Source organism: Dasypus novemcinctus, chromosome 5, assembly GCF_030445035.2.
Source record: "Dasypus novemcinctus isolate mDasNov1 chromosome 5, mDasNov1.1.hap2, whole genome shotgun sequence".
In the NCBI taxonomy this organism is placed as follows: domain Eukaryota; kingdom Metazoa; phylum Chordata; class Mammalia; order Cingulata; family Dasypodidae; genus Dasypus; species Dasypus novemcinctus.
Window position 1 is genome coordinate 54,395,710 of NC_080677.1, and position 20,109 is coordinate 54,415,818.

Genomic DNA, 20,109 nt, shown 5'->3' on the forward strand with positions numbered 1-20,109 from the left:
GATTGCTGGCAACCACCAGAAGTTAGGAGAGTGTCATAGCATGTGTTTCCCTCAGAACCTCTGGAATGAGCCAACACCTTGATTTCAAACTATCACCCAGCTTGTTATGGCAGCCCTAGGGAAACTAATACAGGGGAGGAGACAGGTAATGAACGATTAAGGTAATATGCATATATATACAATATACAAGTGATAAACTTAACAACATGTAGCTGTACAATATGTTAAAATGTGATAGTGAGACAGGAAAACAAAATAAGTGGGGCATAGTAAGGGAGCGCAAGAGGGCTAGTGGAGGGGTTGCCTTTGCTTAGGACAGGATTACTGAGGTAGTGATATTTCAGCAAAGACTTAAGGAGGCTGCCACGTGGGTGCCGGGGAGAATGACCTAGGAAGAGGACCAGGCTATGCCAAGGTTCTAAACAGGAGAGGTTTGGTAGTCAGGGGACAGCAAGGAAGCCAGTGTGCCTCAGGTGGAGTGAGTGAGAGGGGCAGGCAAAGGAGGTGGGCTCAGAAGGCAGAGGGGAGTGTTGGCCATACTGTGTACCTTTCAGGGTACTGTAAGGACTTTGGCTTTTACTCTGAGTGACATGGGAGCCATGCAGGAATTTGCAAAAAAGAGTGAAATATCTGACTAAAATTTTAAAAGAAAAATGGCATTGCCCTTGAGCATCCAGGACGACCTAGAGACCATGTTTTTACAAATCTGGACAAGTATTGAATGGAGGTGGGATATAATTGGTGAATATAATTATAACATTTTAAATGAAACTGGCAAAAAATATTCTTTAATATCTTCAACACTTTGTCCTAAAAGAGAGTTAATAGTTGATGACAGGGGATGCCACCACTGAAAAAGTAAGAATTTTCTTTTTAATTAGAGAAGTTATAGGTTTACAGAAAAACCACACAGAAAATATAGTATTCCCATAAACCACTCTGTATACACACAGTTTTCCCTATTATTAATACTCTGCATTAGTGCGGTACTTTGAGTTCTTTTTGTATTGCTTTTCGTCTGAGAACATTAAGTGCTTATATTAAGCACTTCTGCTTGTCCGTATGTGAGAAAATATGAGTGGTTTGACTCTTTTGTTTTGGAAAAGACAAAACAGAAACCAAGTGATATAAAACTTAAAGGCCAAGAAAAAGTAATCATACATGTCAGGAACAGAAATGACAATTTCTACACTTAAAAGATTTATATAACAAGCCAAGTCATAGGACTTCACCCCTGATGGCAAAATCACACAGCCTCACTTCCACATGACAAGCAAATTACTTCATCTGTAAGTAATGCCTGCTCCCCTGTCATTCTAAGAACTGTGCTAGGTGTGAATTTAAAAGTTGGGGTTATTGCATCATCAACTCATAATGTGTCAGAACTGAGATAATTTTTAGAGAGAGATCCTCTAATCTGACCATCTAGCTTTAATTTTTTATTTTTTTTAATGAGAATGTCAAGGAAAGAGAACAAGAACTTGAGAAATTTCTCCAAGGTCATATAGGAAGTCAGAGTGCTCTTATGTAACAGTTACATATATGGTTTAATTACTTTTATGACAATCCTTAAAGGCCTACCTCTCTCCCCGCTCTGTCACTAAACTTCCTTTTTCTTTAGAGTCTCTTAGGATTAGAGAGAAATATAGGGGTCATCATAGTACACGCCACATAGTCATCCTAATTGCCCACTGATTTCAGGCATTTCATGCTTCCTCTACTGCTCAGTTATAGCCAGTAGAGCATCAGTTCTCAACATGCTTTCCCTGCGATCAATGTGAGTGTTCAGGGGTGTGCACCTGACACCCTCCTGGCCCCAGGCTCACCCTCCCAGTGCACTGTGACTCCCCTGCTTTCCCTCCCACTTGAAGAAAGCGCAACTGAATAGGAGTAAGTGTAACACTCTTTATCAGAACATCTTGAATCTACCCTAAGTCGTTTTTAAGCAAATAATCTACAATTTTCCATACTTTATTTTTGTCCACACCTCTAAACTAATAGTACCTGTGGGCATTGTCATTCCATTTGAGAAGTGTGGCTTTGGATATTCTCTTCATTTAGTTTAATCCGTGGGACAGTCTTACACAGTGGGTATGACTGTTATCTCCATTTTATAGATGAGAACTCTGAGACTCAGAGAAGTTAAGTAAATTGCCCCAAATCCCACTGACCAATAAAGGAAAAGCTGGGATTCTAACCCAGCTGTAGCTGACTCTAGCATGTGTGACCTTTCTCCTATGTTGGGGTGCCTTCTGTGAGAATTGAGCCTCAAATACATCCTCTCCTAAAACCACAGTTGGGGGTGAGTGACTCCATGTTGAGGTGGAAAAGGAAGCTGCAGATATGGGGAACACCTGTCCCAGATGAAAATTTATCTTCTATCTTTGTCTTCTTGACCATTTTTCATTCTTCTCCCCAGAAGTAACCATTTATTTCTATTTTTATTATCCTTGTACTTTAAAAAAATACAAGCAAATGTGCATGTGTTCTTCTTTCTTTTCACGAAATATAGCATAATATACTACTATGCTCTTTTCTATATCTTGCTTTTTTATTTAGCCATACATTCTGGAAATTACTGTAAGGTCATACATAGACAAATTCTCCATTTCTTTATAGCTACATAAAAAACAGCCCCATTAGATGGTCATTTGGATTGTTTTTAGCTTTCTTTTTTTACAAATACTACTGTGTAGAATAGCCTTGTGTCTACAACTTGTTGTATTTTTGTCAGGGTATCCTTGGAGTAGTTTCATAGAAGTAGTATTGCTAGATAAAAATCCAAATGCTATGTAATTCTTGCTAGATATTGTAAAATTCCACTCTTTAATAGTTGTATCAATTTATAACCCCAATCCGTAATTCAAATGGTTTTCTCCACAGCAACAGAATTTTTGTCAAATGTGGATTTTTGTCAAACTGATACATCATAAAATGGTATCATAGTACAATTTTAATTTGTAATTTTTATTCTGAGAAAATTTGAGTATCTTCTCATATGGTTAATACAATGTTTTCCCTTTTTTGTGCAATATTAGTTCATTTCTCTAGCATTTCTTTAGAAAAGACTATTGGTCTTCCCTTCCCAGTTTTTAAGAGCACTTTATATTTTAGGGATATCAAACCCTTATTCTGTGATAGAGTTTGCATAATTTTTTTTTTCATTTTGTCATTTGGCTTTTGACATTGCTTACATATTTTTATTGTTGCTAACATTTTTGTTGTTGCTATGAAATTGTTTGCCATGAAATTTCATTATAATCAATCACCAGTTACCAGGAAGGGGAATAGTGTACTCATTATATATGGCATGGCATGGTAAATATGACATAAACTGGTGGAAAAGATGGATTCATGTATAGATGGTATTTAGGCAGTTAGCTTTTTAGTTGGAAAAGATACAATTAGAACCCTACTATATGATGCTTATTAAATTAATCCAGGGTGTGCTACTGACATAAAAATTAAAAATATTATAAACATATTAGGTGAAAAGTTAGATGAATATATTTATAGTCTTGAGATCTCCTTAAAGGAGACCTCAAAAATAAAATAATGATAAAAATATTAAATCTCCTTCAACAAAATTAAATAGTTTAGCACAAAAAAGACAGACAATTGCAAAGAAAAGTAATAGAATGGGAAAATATATTTGAAACATAGAAACAAAAAAATAAATATCAAGAATATATAAAGAAATAATGAGAATTCTTGCAAATCAAATAGAATAAACTGCACAATTGTTATATGGCCACTTATTTAAACAAACATTTATAGTAAGAGAAGTTATAAATGACTGACAAAATTTGGAAAGAAATTTGGACTCTGCTCTTAGTGGTCAGGAAAATGCACGTTAAATAAGTATTATTCATTACTAATAATCTTGATTAAAATTTGCAAGAAGTTTGATATTTTCAACTGTAGAGGAGGTTATGAGAAAAAAGTGATTGCATAGATTCCTAGTGAGAATGTAAATTGGCACCTCCCCTTTGGAAGGCCATTCAGAAACCTTAAAAACATGTACTGATTAGGGAGTTCTGCTTTCAAGCATGACAGAGTGACTTCTACCAGACTCGCGCTTCCACCATAAGTAGCTCTAAAACTGGAATAACTTACGAGGCAGAAGAAAACAGGTAGCACAAGACTGCAATCTGCAAAAAGGGGAACTCATAAGGTTATGTCCTGTAATCACTCAGTAATCTGCCTGGGGACAGTTTTTATACTGCCATGCAACAAGCTGGAATCCAAGCAGAGTATAAAATCCTGCTCAACTAAGCAGACAGAGATCAAAGTACAGGGGCAGCTGGCATAGATGGAATTGGTGTGACTGGGCATTGGAGAGGAGGCAATTGTGCAGAGAGAGAGATCCATAAATTCATTTGGATGGTAGAGATCAGGTGGTGCTGGGGAAGAGAAGTGCCAGGGTACTTTGGAGTTCTGACTGTGCCAGAACAAAGAGATCTCATTAACATCTGAGACACAAAAATGCTTCACCTTAGGAAAAATTACCAGACCTAGAATAAGACATACCCCAGACTTTCTCTAACAAAACCTAAAACAAAGCCCTGAATACATCCACAATGGATAGAGAGTATTGAGCCCCACCAATTTAAAAGGGCTTGGGAATCCACAGACCTGCATTAACAATGTAGAAAGAAGAGCCTATTCAAGTTCAAGGTGATCAGCCAGTCACTGAACTGCATGCTAGAACAAGAATCAAAATACTTTAGAAGATTACAGAATCCAGAGTCTCCTACAATATATTATCTGCAATATTCAGTATTAAGTGAAAAATCATAAAGCATACCAGAAACAGGAAAATGTGATCTATGTTCAAGAAAAGAAAATTCAATAAAAACTGAAACTAATATGGCCCAGATGTTATAGAGCAGACAGAGACTTTAAGGCAGCTATCTTACATATTTTCAAAGATATTAAGGAAAATGTATTTAAAGAATTAAAAAACTTGTTTACTCTTCATGATTGAACAGATAGAGAATTTTGGCAGTGAAATAGATACTATATAGAAAGAGCCAAACAGAAATTCTAAAACTAAAAAGCACAATAACTGAAATGAAAATTACCTGCATGGACATAACAGAAAATTGGAGATGGCAGAAGAAAGAGACACTGAACACAAAGGCAGATAAATAGAAAGTACCCATTCAGAAGACGAGAGAATAATAAAAAAATGTTGAAGAAAAGCCCACAAAGAAGACTCCATGCTGAAATGGTTTCACTAGTGAATGTTAGCAAACATTCAAGGAAGAGTTAATATCAAAATTAAACCAATATTATACCAACATTTCTTTCAGAAAAGAGGAGATGGGAACATTTCCCATTTAGTTTTATGAGACTAGGCTAACACTGATGACAAACCTTACAAGACAAAACAAGAAAATAAACTTATAGATTAATAACTCTCAGAATCCTAGACCAAATTCTAAATAAAATATTAGCAAGTAAGAAGATGGCATTGGAATAGGCAGGCAGGGTTTCAAAAAAAGAGTGGAGAAAGAGCCAAAAACGGTCTGAGGGACCTGCTTTGGGGGTTAACACACCAGAACAGTGCTATACAACTCCCAGGAGAGTGAGGGAAAGAGAGAGGAAGAATCCAAAACAACAAACATGAGTTACCAAACCCCCACTGCAGCTGGGAAGGAGTCCTCTCCCCCACCCTCAAGATATTAAGCTGGGGTAAAACTCCTGGCTCACTAGCTGACTGAGAGGTGAACAGACATCTATCTCCCTGTCAGCTGTTACAAGGGAAAAGGGAGGGGAAATTGGGGGACTTCTCTTCAGTGAATTCTCCCAATAGAACCCACTTTGAACCACAGCTCTGACCAGACCAAAACACAGGAGAGCCCAGATTGAAAAACCTCTGTGAAAAGGTATGACAACGAGTGCCATCTGCTGGCCAGTATTGAAATTGCATGGCCAAAAATTGATTTAGAGTTTCTTTGTACCCTGACTCCTAGGAGAAAATCTGCATCCCTTTAGTGAGCCTAGTTCTCATAACTAATTTTCATAACTTAGGCATGGCAATATAAAAGACTTTGAATAAGTTGAGCCAAATATCAAAGAAGAGCTATGAAAAAAACAAAAACAATAATAGGCAAGAGAGAGAAATTGGCCATCAGAGTAAATTCACCAACATATTCATATGCCTGGACATCAGCAAAAAATTACAAGCCATACTAGGAAATAGGAAGAGATGAAAAGGAACAAATCAAATATCCTGAAGAGATGCTGGACTTAATCAATTAATCAATAATAATGACACAGCTCCCCTATATTAATTTAAAAAACTGAAAGAAAATATTACTAAAGAGATCACGGATATTAAGAAAACACTAGGTGAGCATAAGGAGCAATTTGAAAGCCTGAAAGAAAAGTAACCAACTTTATGGGAATGAAAGACATATAGATGAGATTAAAAAATGCATTAGAGGGGGACAGTCAGCAAGATGGTGGCAGAGTAAGGAGGTCCTAGAATCAGTTCCTCCTACAGGACAGTTAGTAAACACCCAGAGCTATCTGGAGCTAGCTGAAGCACCTGTTTGGGGGCTCTAGGAGACCAGAAGAGCATCCTGCAACATCCTTGAAGGAATGGAAGGAGGAGACTGCCCATCTGCAGAGACGATTCCTAAGTAGAGCACTACTCACTGCAGTGGACAGTGCCAAAGCTGCCTCGGGAGCTGTTCCATGGCTGGAATTGAAAGCTCCATTTCCCAAAAATAGGGCAGAAGAGACAGCTGGTCACTCATTCAACTACTGATGAGTAAATTCAGTATCTAAAGTATAATCCTGAGAACAGCTAAAGTTGGAACTGGTCCAAGTCAGAAAGAGAATGGTAGCCACAATCTTAACTCTGTGCCTGGCATGAGGGGAAGCAGGGGGAATGAAAATCACAGTCCTAATAGGGACCAGCTTCTTTCCATCCAGTTCAGATTGCAGCTCTAGCCTATGCCCCAACCCCACTTCCAGCAGGGAGAAAGCTGGGGGGACCTGCATCAGCCTCTCTGGGAAATTACTGGCTAAGCCATGGAGACCAGTGATTATCCTACTCTGGCAGTGCAAGTCACCCAGGAGCTATTCTGTGGCTGGAATTGGAAGTTCTATTTCCCAAAAGCAGGGGAGGAGGAGACAGTTGGTCACTATTTTGGCTACTGATTAGTAGACTTGGCTGGCTAAGGTATAACCCTAGGAACAGCTAGGGTATGTATCTGTCCAAGTCAGAAAGAGATCAGTGGGTAGCATTTTGACTCTGCTCCCAGCCTGAGGGAAACCAATCTCACTGACAATCACAGTGATGGTAGGAATGGATTTCTTTCACCTGGATTGGCCTGCAGCCATAGCCTAGGCTTCAGCCCCACCTCTGGCAGGGAGGAGGCTGGCAGACATACACCAGCCTATCCAGGTAACTGCAGGTACCTTTGGATGGCACAGACTGAATAATCGGAAGTCCACTGGGGCAACTGTGGTCGTCTTGGACCTGCACTGCATAGATTGCTGCCCACACCTGCAGCTCCATCCCCACCCTAGGCAGGGGAGAAAGGGGCATGAGGCTTCATCAGTCTCTTTGGGCAATTACAGTCTAGGCCTGCACAACTTGGATCATTCCACAAAGCTGTGACTCTATCCCTACCCCTGACAAAGGAGAAAGTTGGGAGAAGCTTCATAGGTCCCTGGGGCAGTGAGGGCAGCTTGAGCCCCCACAACTTATAGTATCAACTACATCCTTGGCTCCTACTGCACAACCAACAAGAGAGAAAGGGCAGGAAGCCCCAAACTAAAGGGAAAAACTGCACTCAGAATAAATACTCTAGTAAGCCAGATGCCAAGACACCAACAAAAAATTACAATCTACACCAAGAAACAGGAAGATATGGCCCAGTTAAAGGAACAAGATAAACCTCCAGATGACATAAAGGTGTTGAGTCAACTAATCATGCATGTTCAAAAAAATCTCCTTAATAAATTCAACGAGATGAAAGGATGTTAAGAAGACACTGGATGAACAACAAAGAAAAATTTGAAAGCATACATAGAAAAAAAGCAGATCTTATGGGAATGAAAGGCACAATAAATGAAATTTAAAAAAATTGGAATCATATAAATAGCAGATTTGAGGAGGGAGAAGAAAGGATTGGTGAACTTGAAGAAATGACCTCTGAAAGTGAACATACAAAAGAACAGATGAAGAAAAGAATGGACACAATTGAACAAGGTCTCAGGAAATTAATGACAGCAAAAGGTGTGCAAACATACATGTCAAGTGTGTCCCAGAAGGAGAAGAGAAGGGAAAAGGCACAGAAGGAATATTTGAAGAAATAATGGCGGAAAATTTCCCAACCCTATTGAAGGACATAGATATCTGTGCCCAAGAAGCACAATGTATTTCCATCCAAAAAAATCCAAATAGACCATCTCCAAGACACATACTAATTAGAATGGCAAGTGCCAAAGACAGAGAATACTGAGAACAGCAAGAGAAAAGCAAGGCATAATATATAAGGGATACCCAATAAGATTAGGTGCTGGTTTCTCATCAGAAACCTTGGAGGCATGAAGACAGTGGTATGATATATTTAAGATACTACAAGAGAAAAACTTCTAGCCAAGAATCTTGTATCCAGCAAGAGTGTCTTCAAAAATGAGAGGGAGATTAGAGTATTCACAGAAAAACAGAAACAGAGAATTTCTAACCAAGAGACCAAATTTTCAGGAAATACTAAAGGGTGTGCTAAAGCCTGAAAATAAAAGACAGGAGAGAGAGGCCAGGGAGAGAGTCTAGAAATGAAGATTATATCAATAAAGTAACTAAAAGTGTCAAAAGAGAGGTGAAAATAAGACAGATAAAACTCAATTGATCAGAAATAAACGTAACCAACAATATAAAGCACTTGTATTCAGAAAACTGCAACTCAGTGTTAAAAGAAATTTAAAAAGACCTACATAACTGGAAGAACACTCCATGTTCATGGATTAGAAGACTAAATATCATTAAGATGACAATTCTACTAAAACTGATGTACAGAGTCAATGCAATATTGATAAAAATTCCACCAGCATGTTTTTAAATTAGAAACACAATAATCAAAATTATTTGGAAGGATAAGGGGTCCTGAATAGCCAGAAACATCATAAAAAGCAAAAATGGACCCTCATCTCCAGACTTTAAATTATGTTACCTAGCTGTAGTGTTAAAAAACAGAATGGTACTGGCATAAAGACATTCACATAGACCAATGGAACCAAATTAATGGCTCAGAAACAGATTCACATGTATGGTCAAGTGATTTTTGACTAGCCTTTCAAACCCACACAGCTCCGGCAGAACAGTCCATTCAACAAATGGTGATGAAAGAACTGAATATCCATAGCCAAAAGAAGGAAAGAGGACCCCTACTTCACACCTTATCTAAAAATTAACTCAAAATGGATAAAAAACCTAAAAGTAAAAGCAAGAACCATAAAGCTTGTAGAAGAAATTGTGGGAAAATATCTTCATGACCTGGCGGTAGGTGGTGGAGTCTTAAAGGAGATAAGAGGAGGACTGAGATGGACTACTGTTGTTTAATGTATGTAGAAGTTTTAATTAGATTTAATGTAAAAGTGTGGAAATGTATAGGGTGGATGGTAACAAATAGAGATCAACAGCTATTTTATAAATGGGAATGTGGCTAGAAATGGTAGTCTAGGTATGTAAATGCCAGCTGACAGAATGCTATAGAATAATCTACAAACTGAATAGCACAGTAAACCAAAAGTTGGACAAGAATTGTGGTTGATGGTACAGAAGCATGAATGTCCTTTGTGAGCTGGAGCAAATGTACATCACTACTGCAGGGTGTTGGGAATGTGGAGAAGTATGGGAAAAACACAACTGGAGTGACCTATGCACTATATTTAGCAGTAATAATATAATATTCTTGCATCTATGCCAAAGATGTACTATGTTGATAATGGGACAGTATGGGAAATGTGAGCCAAATGTACACTATGGACATGGTAACAATCAAATGATATTATCTTATTGGTAACAAATATTCCACCACAGTGTGGTGTGTTGATGAGGGATGTTGATTGGGAATTCTGCACATGTGCATGATTGTTTTATAAGTTCACAACTTCTGTCAAAGATATATATTTAAAAAATAATAGTAGGGTTGGTTGGGGGGAAAACGCACCAATTTAAGATAGGACTATAATTAGTAGTAAGATTTTGACAATATTCTTTTATACTTTGTAACAAACATCTCAGGACAATGCAAAGTGTTTGTGGAGTGTTGATGTATGGGATCCCTGAATGATGTTATCATTTTTGCTTTGTAAATTCACAACTTTTACCATGCCCTGATTGTTTATGTATTTTCATATATAAATGATATAAAGATAATAATAATAATAGGGTGGATTGGGGGAAAATACTTCAGTTAGTAGTAATATTTTGACAGGGCTCTTTAATCATTAGTTAAAAAGGTTTAACATCAATGCAAGGTATTGGTGGTAGGGTGAGTTATGAGGGTCCTGTATGATGTTATATATGTTTGTTTTGTAAGTTCACAACTATTACAGTACACTTATTGTTTATGTATGTTTATGTATGAGTGATATACTTCAATAAATTTAATAAAATTATATGAAAAATACATTAGAAGGACATAAGAGAAGATTTGAGTTGCTTGAAGAAGGAATAAATGATTTCAAAGATGGGCCATTTGAACTGGAAAAGAAAGGAGAACAGAAAGAGAAGAAAATGGGAAAAATGGAACAGGGTCTCAGGGAATGGATTGACAATGTGAAATGCATGAACATATACATTCTCAGTGTCCCAGAAGAAGAAGCGAATGGAAAAAGGGCAGAAAAAATATGAAAGACTTATGAAAGACTTAAATAATAGTATCCAAGACTGACAATACACCCCGAAAGCATAAATCTGAGTAGACCTACCCTAAGACACCTACTATTCAGAATGGCAAATATCAGACATAGAGGTTTCTCAAAGCAGCAAGAGAAAAGCAAAAGCATCACATACAAGCAAACCTCAATAAGATTAAGTGCCAAACGCTCATCAGAAACCATGGAGGAGAGCAGAAAGTGATATGATGTATTTAAGGTATTGAAAGGAAACACTGCCAGCCAAGAATTCTGTATCTGGCAAAACTGTCTTTCAGAAATGAGGGTGAGTTCAAAGTCTTCATGGACAAACAAAAACTAATAGGCTATGTTACCAAAAGACCAGAATTACAAGAGATACTAAAGGGAACAATGCATCCTGAAAGGAAAAAACAAGGGTGAGAGACTTGGAAAAGAGTGTAGAAATGAAGATTATTAGAAAGGGTAAATTAAAGGGTAAAAAGATAGAAAATAGTATAATATGACAACAGAAAGCCTAAGGACAAAATGGATGAAGTAAGTAGTGTCTTCCTAGTAATAACATTGAATGTTAATGGCTTGAACCCCCAATCAAAAGACACAGACTGATAGAATGGATTAAAAACAAAAAAGAGCCATCTATGTGTTGCCTACAAGAGACTCACCTCAGACATAAGGACACAATCATGTTAAAAGTGGAAGTTTGGAAAAAGATATTCCATGCAAATAGTAATCCAGAAAGAGCTGGAGTAGCAATATTAATATTGGACAAAATAGATTTTTGAATGCAAAACTGTTATAAGGGATGAAGAAAGTCATTATATATTAATAAAAGGGGAAATTCACCAAGAAGAATTAAGTATACTAAATATTTATATACCTAACCTGAGTGCCCCAAGGTACATGAAGCACACATGGCAAAACTGAAGGGAGAAATAGATATCTCTACAATAATAGTTGTAGACTTCAATACACCACTCTCAGTATTGAATAGAGCACCCGGACAGAGGATAAGTAAAAGAAATAGAAAGCTTGAATAATATGATGAATGTCCTAGACTTAACAAACATCTATTGAGCATTGTATCACCCAAACAGCAGGATATACATTCTTTTCAAGTGCTCATGGATCCTTCTCCAAGATAGACCATATGCTGGGTCAAAAGACAAGTTTCAATAATGTAAAAAGTTAGAAATTATACAAAACACTTTCTCTGATCATGATGGAATGGAGCTAGAAATAGCAATGGATGGAAAAGGAAAAATTCATAAATATATGGAGATTAAACAACACACTCTTAAATAATCAGTGGGTCAAAGAAGATGTTGCAAAAGAATTCAACAAATACCTTGAGACGAATGAAAATGAGAACACATTTCAAAACCTATGAAACCACAAAGGCAAGGCTGAGAAGGAAGTTTATAGCCTTCAATGCTTACACTAAAAAAGAAGAAATAGCTAAAATTGAAGCTCTAACTGCACACCTGGAGGAACTAGAAGAACAGCAAACTAATCCCAAACCAACCTGAAGGAAAGAAATAGTAAAGATTAGAGCAGAAATAAATGAAATCGAGAACATAAAAAACAATAGAGAGAATCAATGAAACCAAAAGTTGGTTCATTGAGATCAACGAAGTTGACAAACCCTTAGCTAGACTGACAAAAAAAGAGAAGACACAAATAAATAAAATCAGAAATGAAAGGGGGAACATTATCACTGACCCTGCAGAAATAAGAGAGATTATAAGAGTAAACTATGAGCAACTGTATGCCAAAAATCTAGACAATATAGATGAGATGGACAAATTCCTAGAAACACACACTGACCCTAGAAGAACTAGAAGACCTCAACTAATCATTCACAAGTGAAGAGATTTAAACGGTCATCAAAAACCTCCCAAAGATGAAAAGCCTGGGACCAGATGGCTTCACAAGAGAATTCTACCAACCATTCAAAGACAATCTAATACCACTTGCTCAAGCTCTTCCAAAAAATTGAGCAGGAAAGAATGCTACCAAACTCACTCTATGAAGCCAACATCACTCTAATCCCAAAAGCAGATGAAGAAATTATGAAAAAAGAAACTTACAAATCAATATTTCTAATGAATATAGATGCAAAAACCCTCAATTAAATATTTGCAACCAAATCGAAAAGCATGTTAAAAGAATTGTACACCACAATCTAGTGGGTTTAATCCCAGGTATGTAAGGGTGATTCAACACAAGAAAATCAATTAGTATAATAAGCCACATTGATAAATTGAAGAAGAAAAATCTCTAGAATGCTGCAGTAAAGGCATTTGACAAGATACTGCACCCTTTCTTCATCAAAACACCCCAAAAGGTAGAAATTGAAGGAAACTTTCTCAATATGCTAAAGTGCATATATGAAAAAATTACAGCAAGCACTGTACTCAGTGCTGAAAGACTGAAAGCTTTCCTGCTAAGATCAGGAAGAAGACAAGGATGCCTACTGTCACCATTGTTATTCAATATTGTACTAGAAGTTCTAGCTAGAGCAATTAGACTAGATAAAGAAATAAAAGGGACTCACATAGGAAAGGAAGAAGTAAAACTTCCTCTATTTGATGATGATATGATCCTCTATCTAGAAAATATTGAAAAATCTGCAAGAAAGCTACTAGAACTAATAGACAAGTTCAGCAAAGTGGCAAGATACAAGATTAATACTCAAAAATCAATAGCATTTCTATATGCTACTGAAGTGAAATATGAGGAGGAAATAAGAAAAAAAATCCATTTATAATAGCTACTAAGACAATAAAATATTTAGGAACAACCTTAACCAAGGACAAAAAAGATCTGTATTCAGAATACTACAAAGCATTGCTAAAAGTAAATGAAGACTTAAATAAATGGAAGGGCATTCCGTGTTCATAGTTTGGGAGACTAAATATCATTAAGATGTCAATTCAGTCCAAACTGATTTACAGATTCAGTGCAATCCCAATAAAAGTCCCAACAACCTTTTTTTTGCAGAAATGGGAAAGCCAATTATCAAATTTATTTGTGGGGTGCATGTATAGCTTAGTGGCTAAGCACATGCTCCACATGTATGTGGTCCTAGGTTCAATCCTCAGTACCTCCTAAAAAAATTGTTTGGAAAGGTAAGGGGTCATGAATAGCAAAAAAAAAAAAAAAGTCTTAAAAAAATGAAGTTTGTCACCTCTCACTTTCTGACTTTAAAGCATACATACTACTTAGCTACAGTGGTAAAAACAGCATGGTACTGGCATAAGGACAGACATTGATCAATGGAGCCAAATTGAGAACTCAGAAATAGACCCTCATATCTATAGTTAAGTAATTTTTGACAAGGTAGTCATGCCCTCCCAACTAGGCCCAAACAGACTTTTCAACAATTGGTGCTGGGAGAACTGGATATCCATAACCAAAACAAAGAAAGAGGACCCCTATCTCACATCTTATACAAAAATTAATTCAAAATGGATCAGGGACCTAAATATAAAAGTGACAACCATAAACCTCCTGGAAGAAAATGTAGGAAAATATCTTTAAGATCTTGCAGTAGGCAGCAGTTTCTTAAACCTTGCACCCAAAGCACAAACAACAAAAGAAAAAAATAGATAAATGGGACCTCCTCAAAATTTAACACTTTTGCGCCTCAAAGGACTTTGTCAAAAGGATGAAAAGACAGCTGACTCAATGGGAGAAACTATTTGGCAATCACATATCCGATAAGGGTTTAATATCCATACAACTTAACAATAAAAAGTCAAACTACCTGATTATAAAATGGGCAAAAGACTTGAAAAAGACAATTGTCCAAAGAGGGAATACAAATGGTGAAGAAACACATGAAAAAATGATCAGTATCATGGGGATTAGGGAAAAGCAAACCAAAGCTACAATGAAATATCATCTCACACCTATTAAACTGGCCACTATTAAACAGTCAGAAAACTGTAAATGTTGGAGAGGATGTGGAGAGATAGGAATCCTTATTAACTGTCGGTGGGAATGTAGAATGGTACAGCCTCTTTGGAGGACTGTTTCGCAGTTCCTAAGGAAGTTGAATATAGACTTCCTTGGGACTCAGCAATACTATTATTAGGTATATACACAGAAGAACTGAGAACAGTGACACAAAGAGACAACTGCATACAAATGTTCATAGCAGTGTTATTCACGTTTGCAAAATTTGGAAACGAACCCAGGTGTCCATCAACCAATGAATGGATTAAACAAACTCTGGTTTATACACATGAGGGAATATTATATAACAGTAGGAAGAAATTAAGTCTTGAAGCATATCACAACATGAATGACCTTGAGGACATTATGTTGAGTGAAGCAAGTCAGACACAAAAGGACAAATACTGTATGATTGTGCCATTATGAACTAAGTATATTATGTAAACTCATGGAATTAATAATTAGAATATAGGTCAGCAAAAATAGACTGAAGGTAGAGAATGGAAAACTGAGGGTTAACTTGTGCATAATTGGTTAAAAGGTTGTTTGTAAATCTTTGGAAATGAATGGAAATTATGAGAGCACATCATAGTGTTTGAGACTAGCAGAGATATTACATAGGTATGACAGTAGGTGAAAGAGAAGGTCTAAGGACATTTATATTACTAGAAGGAAAGCTAAAAATGTAACATGGGACTGTATAACCTAGTGAAACCTCATGTAAAATTAATATGAGTGATATTGTATAATAAGACTGTTTTTACACAACGTAAATACAAATAGACTAAAGAGAAGGAAAAAGCTGTATACAGCAGGGAAAGTATAGAGGGATTGGGAGGTAGTGAGTTTTGTTTGATTTTTGTTTATTATTATTACTGGAATAATGAAAATGCTCTAAAATGATTGAAGTGATGAATGCATGACTATGTGATTATACTGACTACCATTGATTGTAAACTGTGGATGGATTCATGCTTTATTAATATATATAAATAACATTGATTTGTTAAAAAATTAGCAAGTAAAATCCAGCAATATATAATAAAGATAATACATAACCAAGTCAGGTTTATCCCAAGAATATCATATTGGTTTAATATTCAAAAATCACTTAAAGTAATTCACTACATTAAGAAAACTAGGAGAAAAATATGATCATCTCAAACCTCAGAAAAAACATTTGACAAAACTTAAAATACATATATGATTTTTTTTAAACTTTCAGCAAAATACAAATAAAGGGAAACTGCCTCTTATTGATAAAACACTTTGATGAAAGTTCATCATACTTAGTGGTGAAACGCTGAATTCTTTCTTCTAAGATTAGGCACAGTGAGAGGATGTCCTCTCTTGCTCTTTCCACTCAATATTTTATTAGCAGTTGAAGTATAGCAAGAAAATAAAATATGTAAAAAGTATTTACAGATAGTGTGACTGGCCAAATAGAAAATCTTAAGAATACTAACAGTTATTAGAATAATAAATGAATTTAGCGAAGGTGCAGGATATAAGGTTCAGCATACAACTTTCATTTGTATTTCTATATTATATATTCTTCCCAATTGACCTACAAATTCTAAGCAATCCTAATTAACCAAAATCTCAGCAGGATTTTTTAGAAGTTAAGTTGATTTTTAAAATTATATAGAAATACAAATGAGAGAATAACCAGGACAATTTTTTTAAGAGTGAGAGAACTTAGACTGACCAATTTTAAATCCACGTTTAGTGGCATTGCTCTGAAATGTGTTCAAAATGTGTACATTGTAACAAATGTACCACACTAATGAAAGATGTCGTTAATGTGGGAAATGTAGGAGGGGTAGGGAGCAGGTCAAATGGAAATCCCTTATTTTTTTATGTAACATTTATATAAACTTAGTATCTTTAAAAAAATTAGAAAGTATATACTTACTGTTTTAGTTTCCTTGGCTACTCAAGCATATACCATGCAATGAAGTTGGCTTGTAAACAATGGGAATTTAATGGATCATGGTTTTGAGGCTAGGAGAATTCCAAGTCCAATCCAAATGAAGGCCTCATCAAGGTACTGCTTTCTTCTCATGTGTTCTGGGGCTGACTTACAGTGCTACTTTGTCCATGGCTCCTCTGTCACATGGCAGTTCACATGGCAGTCTTACCTGACCTCTCCCTTCCCTTCTGAATTTGTTGAATTTCATCTTTAAGTAAGAAGATGGCTTTCTTTCTTTCTCTGTGTGAATTTCATTCTGCTTATAAAGGACTCAAGGAATAGGATTCAGACCCATCCTGATTAAGGTAGGTCACACCTTATGTGAGTGGGTTCACACTCACAGGAATGGGTTTCTCTGGGGTGCATAGCTCCAAACCACCATACTTGCTGTGACACTCTGGTACTCAAGAGAGCGTAGAATTGGCCAAAGGTCAATGGAATAGAATAGAGAAGAAATAATAAAACTATACATGCACACACACATCCACACACGAATAAACAGAGATTTGATTTCTAAAAAAGGTACAAAAGTAATTCAATAATGAAAAATAAGATTTTAGTATTTGGGAAATAAAAGAACCTCAATCTCTACCTAAGACTGTACAAAAAATAATTAAAAGTGGATCACGATGGGAGTGTATGTGGCTCAAGTGCTTGAATGCCCGCCTCACACATGGGAGGTCCCAGGTTCAATCTCTAGTTCCAGGAACCTCAAAAAAAAAAAAAGTGAAACACATTGATTGTGTACTTTGAATGAATTGTGTACTTTACTAATATGTATCAATAAAATTGACTTTTTTAAAAAAAGTGGCTCACAGGCCTAAGGAAAAAACTAAACTGCAAAACTGAGAGGTAAAGGTGAAAGAAAATCTTCACAACATTAAGGTAGGCAATGAAACTTAGATAGTACACAAAAAAAATGCACTATCCATAAAAGAAAAAAACTGAAATTCAGTTTCATCAAAATTGAAAAATTATGCTCTACTTGAGATATGTTAGTATGTATTTGACAAAGAATTTTCATCCATGTATATAAAGAACATTTGTAACTGATTAACAAATTATAACCTTACATTAGAAAAATCATCAAAGAAGATATATAAATGGCCAAAAAGTACATGAAAAGAGGCACAACATCATTAGTCATTAGCAAAAAAGAAAATTAAAACAAGATAATATTACATGCTCACTAGAAAACTAAATTGAAAAGACTAAGTGTTGGTGAGCACGTAGAGGAACTGGAACTCTCACACATTTCTGATGGGTGTGTAAAACAGTTCAACCGTTTTATAAAGTAAAGCGTATACCTATAGAACTCAGCCCCAAGAGAATTAAAAAGTATGTATGTATGTTTATATATATGAATATATAATTTTAGATAAATATTTGCAGCATCTTTGTTCTTGATAGCCAAAACTGAAAACACTGATAGGTGAATGGATAAACAAATTATGATTTATTCTTGTGATGGAATACTTCAAGGCAATGAAAAAGGTAATTTACTGATACATGCAACAATATGGCTTCATTTCACAGACGTTCAACCAAAAGATGCGATTTATGTGCAATTGTAGAATAAGTAAAACAAATCTATCAGGATATAAATAAGATCAGTTGTTGCCTGGAGTGGATAATGGTTGAGGGAGATTGAATACAAAGGGATTTGAGGGAATTTTGGGGGGGATATAAATGTTCATTGTAATAGTTTAAAATAGTTAAAAATTAGAAACAAATGAATAGTCCAATAGTAGGGGAAGCTCAGTAACCTATGGCCATGAAAGATTGGATGTAGAAATAATCTGCTTAGCAAAAATATCTGCTAATTACATTGCAAATGCTATTTTGAAACTCCATCGCCAACAGATGTCCATTGTAGCTGATGGTTCCACATTTGATCCCCTTAGATCTATTCTCCTTCCATCTCTTCCCTACTTGTTCCCTGGTTGATTGACCCTTAAGGACAGCACCATCCAGGTTCTGTGGCCAGCCCATTTCCTACTGAGTTTATTCAAGGGAAGTCACCACCAGGAGACTGGAGCAAGGGAGAAGAAAGAGGTAGGAATGTTTCTTAACCATTTCCCCCCCTGCTTGGTTTCAGGATTCTGGCAGTTGCTGTGGACCCCAAAGATCGGGCTTCTTCTGTTGGGAGCCTCTCCTCGGGCTTCCAGCCCCTCCTGGGTTCTGATAACCTTATTTACTCCCAACTCCTTTCGGGCCTGGTGTCGTAACAGCTTCCTGCTTTGCTCTCTTTGGGTATTTAAGCATCTCTTACTGCTTTCCTTAACTTTGCCCACAACTCTGAAAATTGTTCCTTTCTTGAAATCTCTTGAGTCATTCCACTTTAATGGAATTCTGTTTCCCATCATGACAGCTCCACCCTTCTCTCACTGCAATACTCCCAATTGCATAGAGGAGTTAGTTCCATCTTACTATTAAAACAGTCAAAACAAATGAGGCTAGAAAATAAATCACAACAGATTATTTTATTAGTGACTTGTTTTATTTTTATTCTTTTCGAGGATGAAGACATGATAAATGTCTTTCTAATATTGGATGAAATATTCACTAAATGATTCAAATCTATTTTGTATATTTTTTAATCTATTTTAATTGTGACTAATATTCTATGATTTCTTTCTTTTCCATTACTAAAAGAATACAGTTTTCTGTGGTCCAAGCATCCTGAAGTTTAGGTTATTTTATTTAGCACCTACATAAAATTTAGACTGGGTAACTTGGCAAGTATGCCAGCATTTAGCATTTACAGTTATTTCAGAAAAGTATGGTGTCCAGATTTGTTCATTAGGTATAAATCTGCCCTTCTTTAGCTTGGTCAGATTTCTACAAATCTTTCTTGAAATGAATTTGAACTGCTAAAACCTCTTATACTTGATAAAAGACTGGTTTAGACATAGTTTAGACAAAAGATTGATTTGACATAGGTAAGACTGATTTAAAACATTAAATTGACCAGTCTTTTTCTTCCTTTGTTGAGTAGCACAGTTATTTGTTTCCTGTTTCTGTTGGCACAGACTAAAATTCAGAAGGAAGCAATGCTGAGAAAGTGATTTAAGAATTCCAAGTATAAAAGCTGCTGTTGTCAAGCATTTCTTCCTTAACTGGGAAAAATGGGAAGTCTATCCTGTTTACTAAGATCACTTTAAGGATACCACCCTGGATAATGCAAAAGTACACTTTGTGAATCAGAACATCCACCAATATTAACAGGAGCCAGATATCTTTCTAAAACAGAACCTTGGAGCAACCTTCAAGTATCTAGTACCATTTTTACTTAT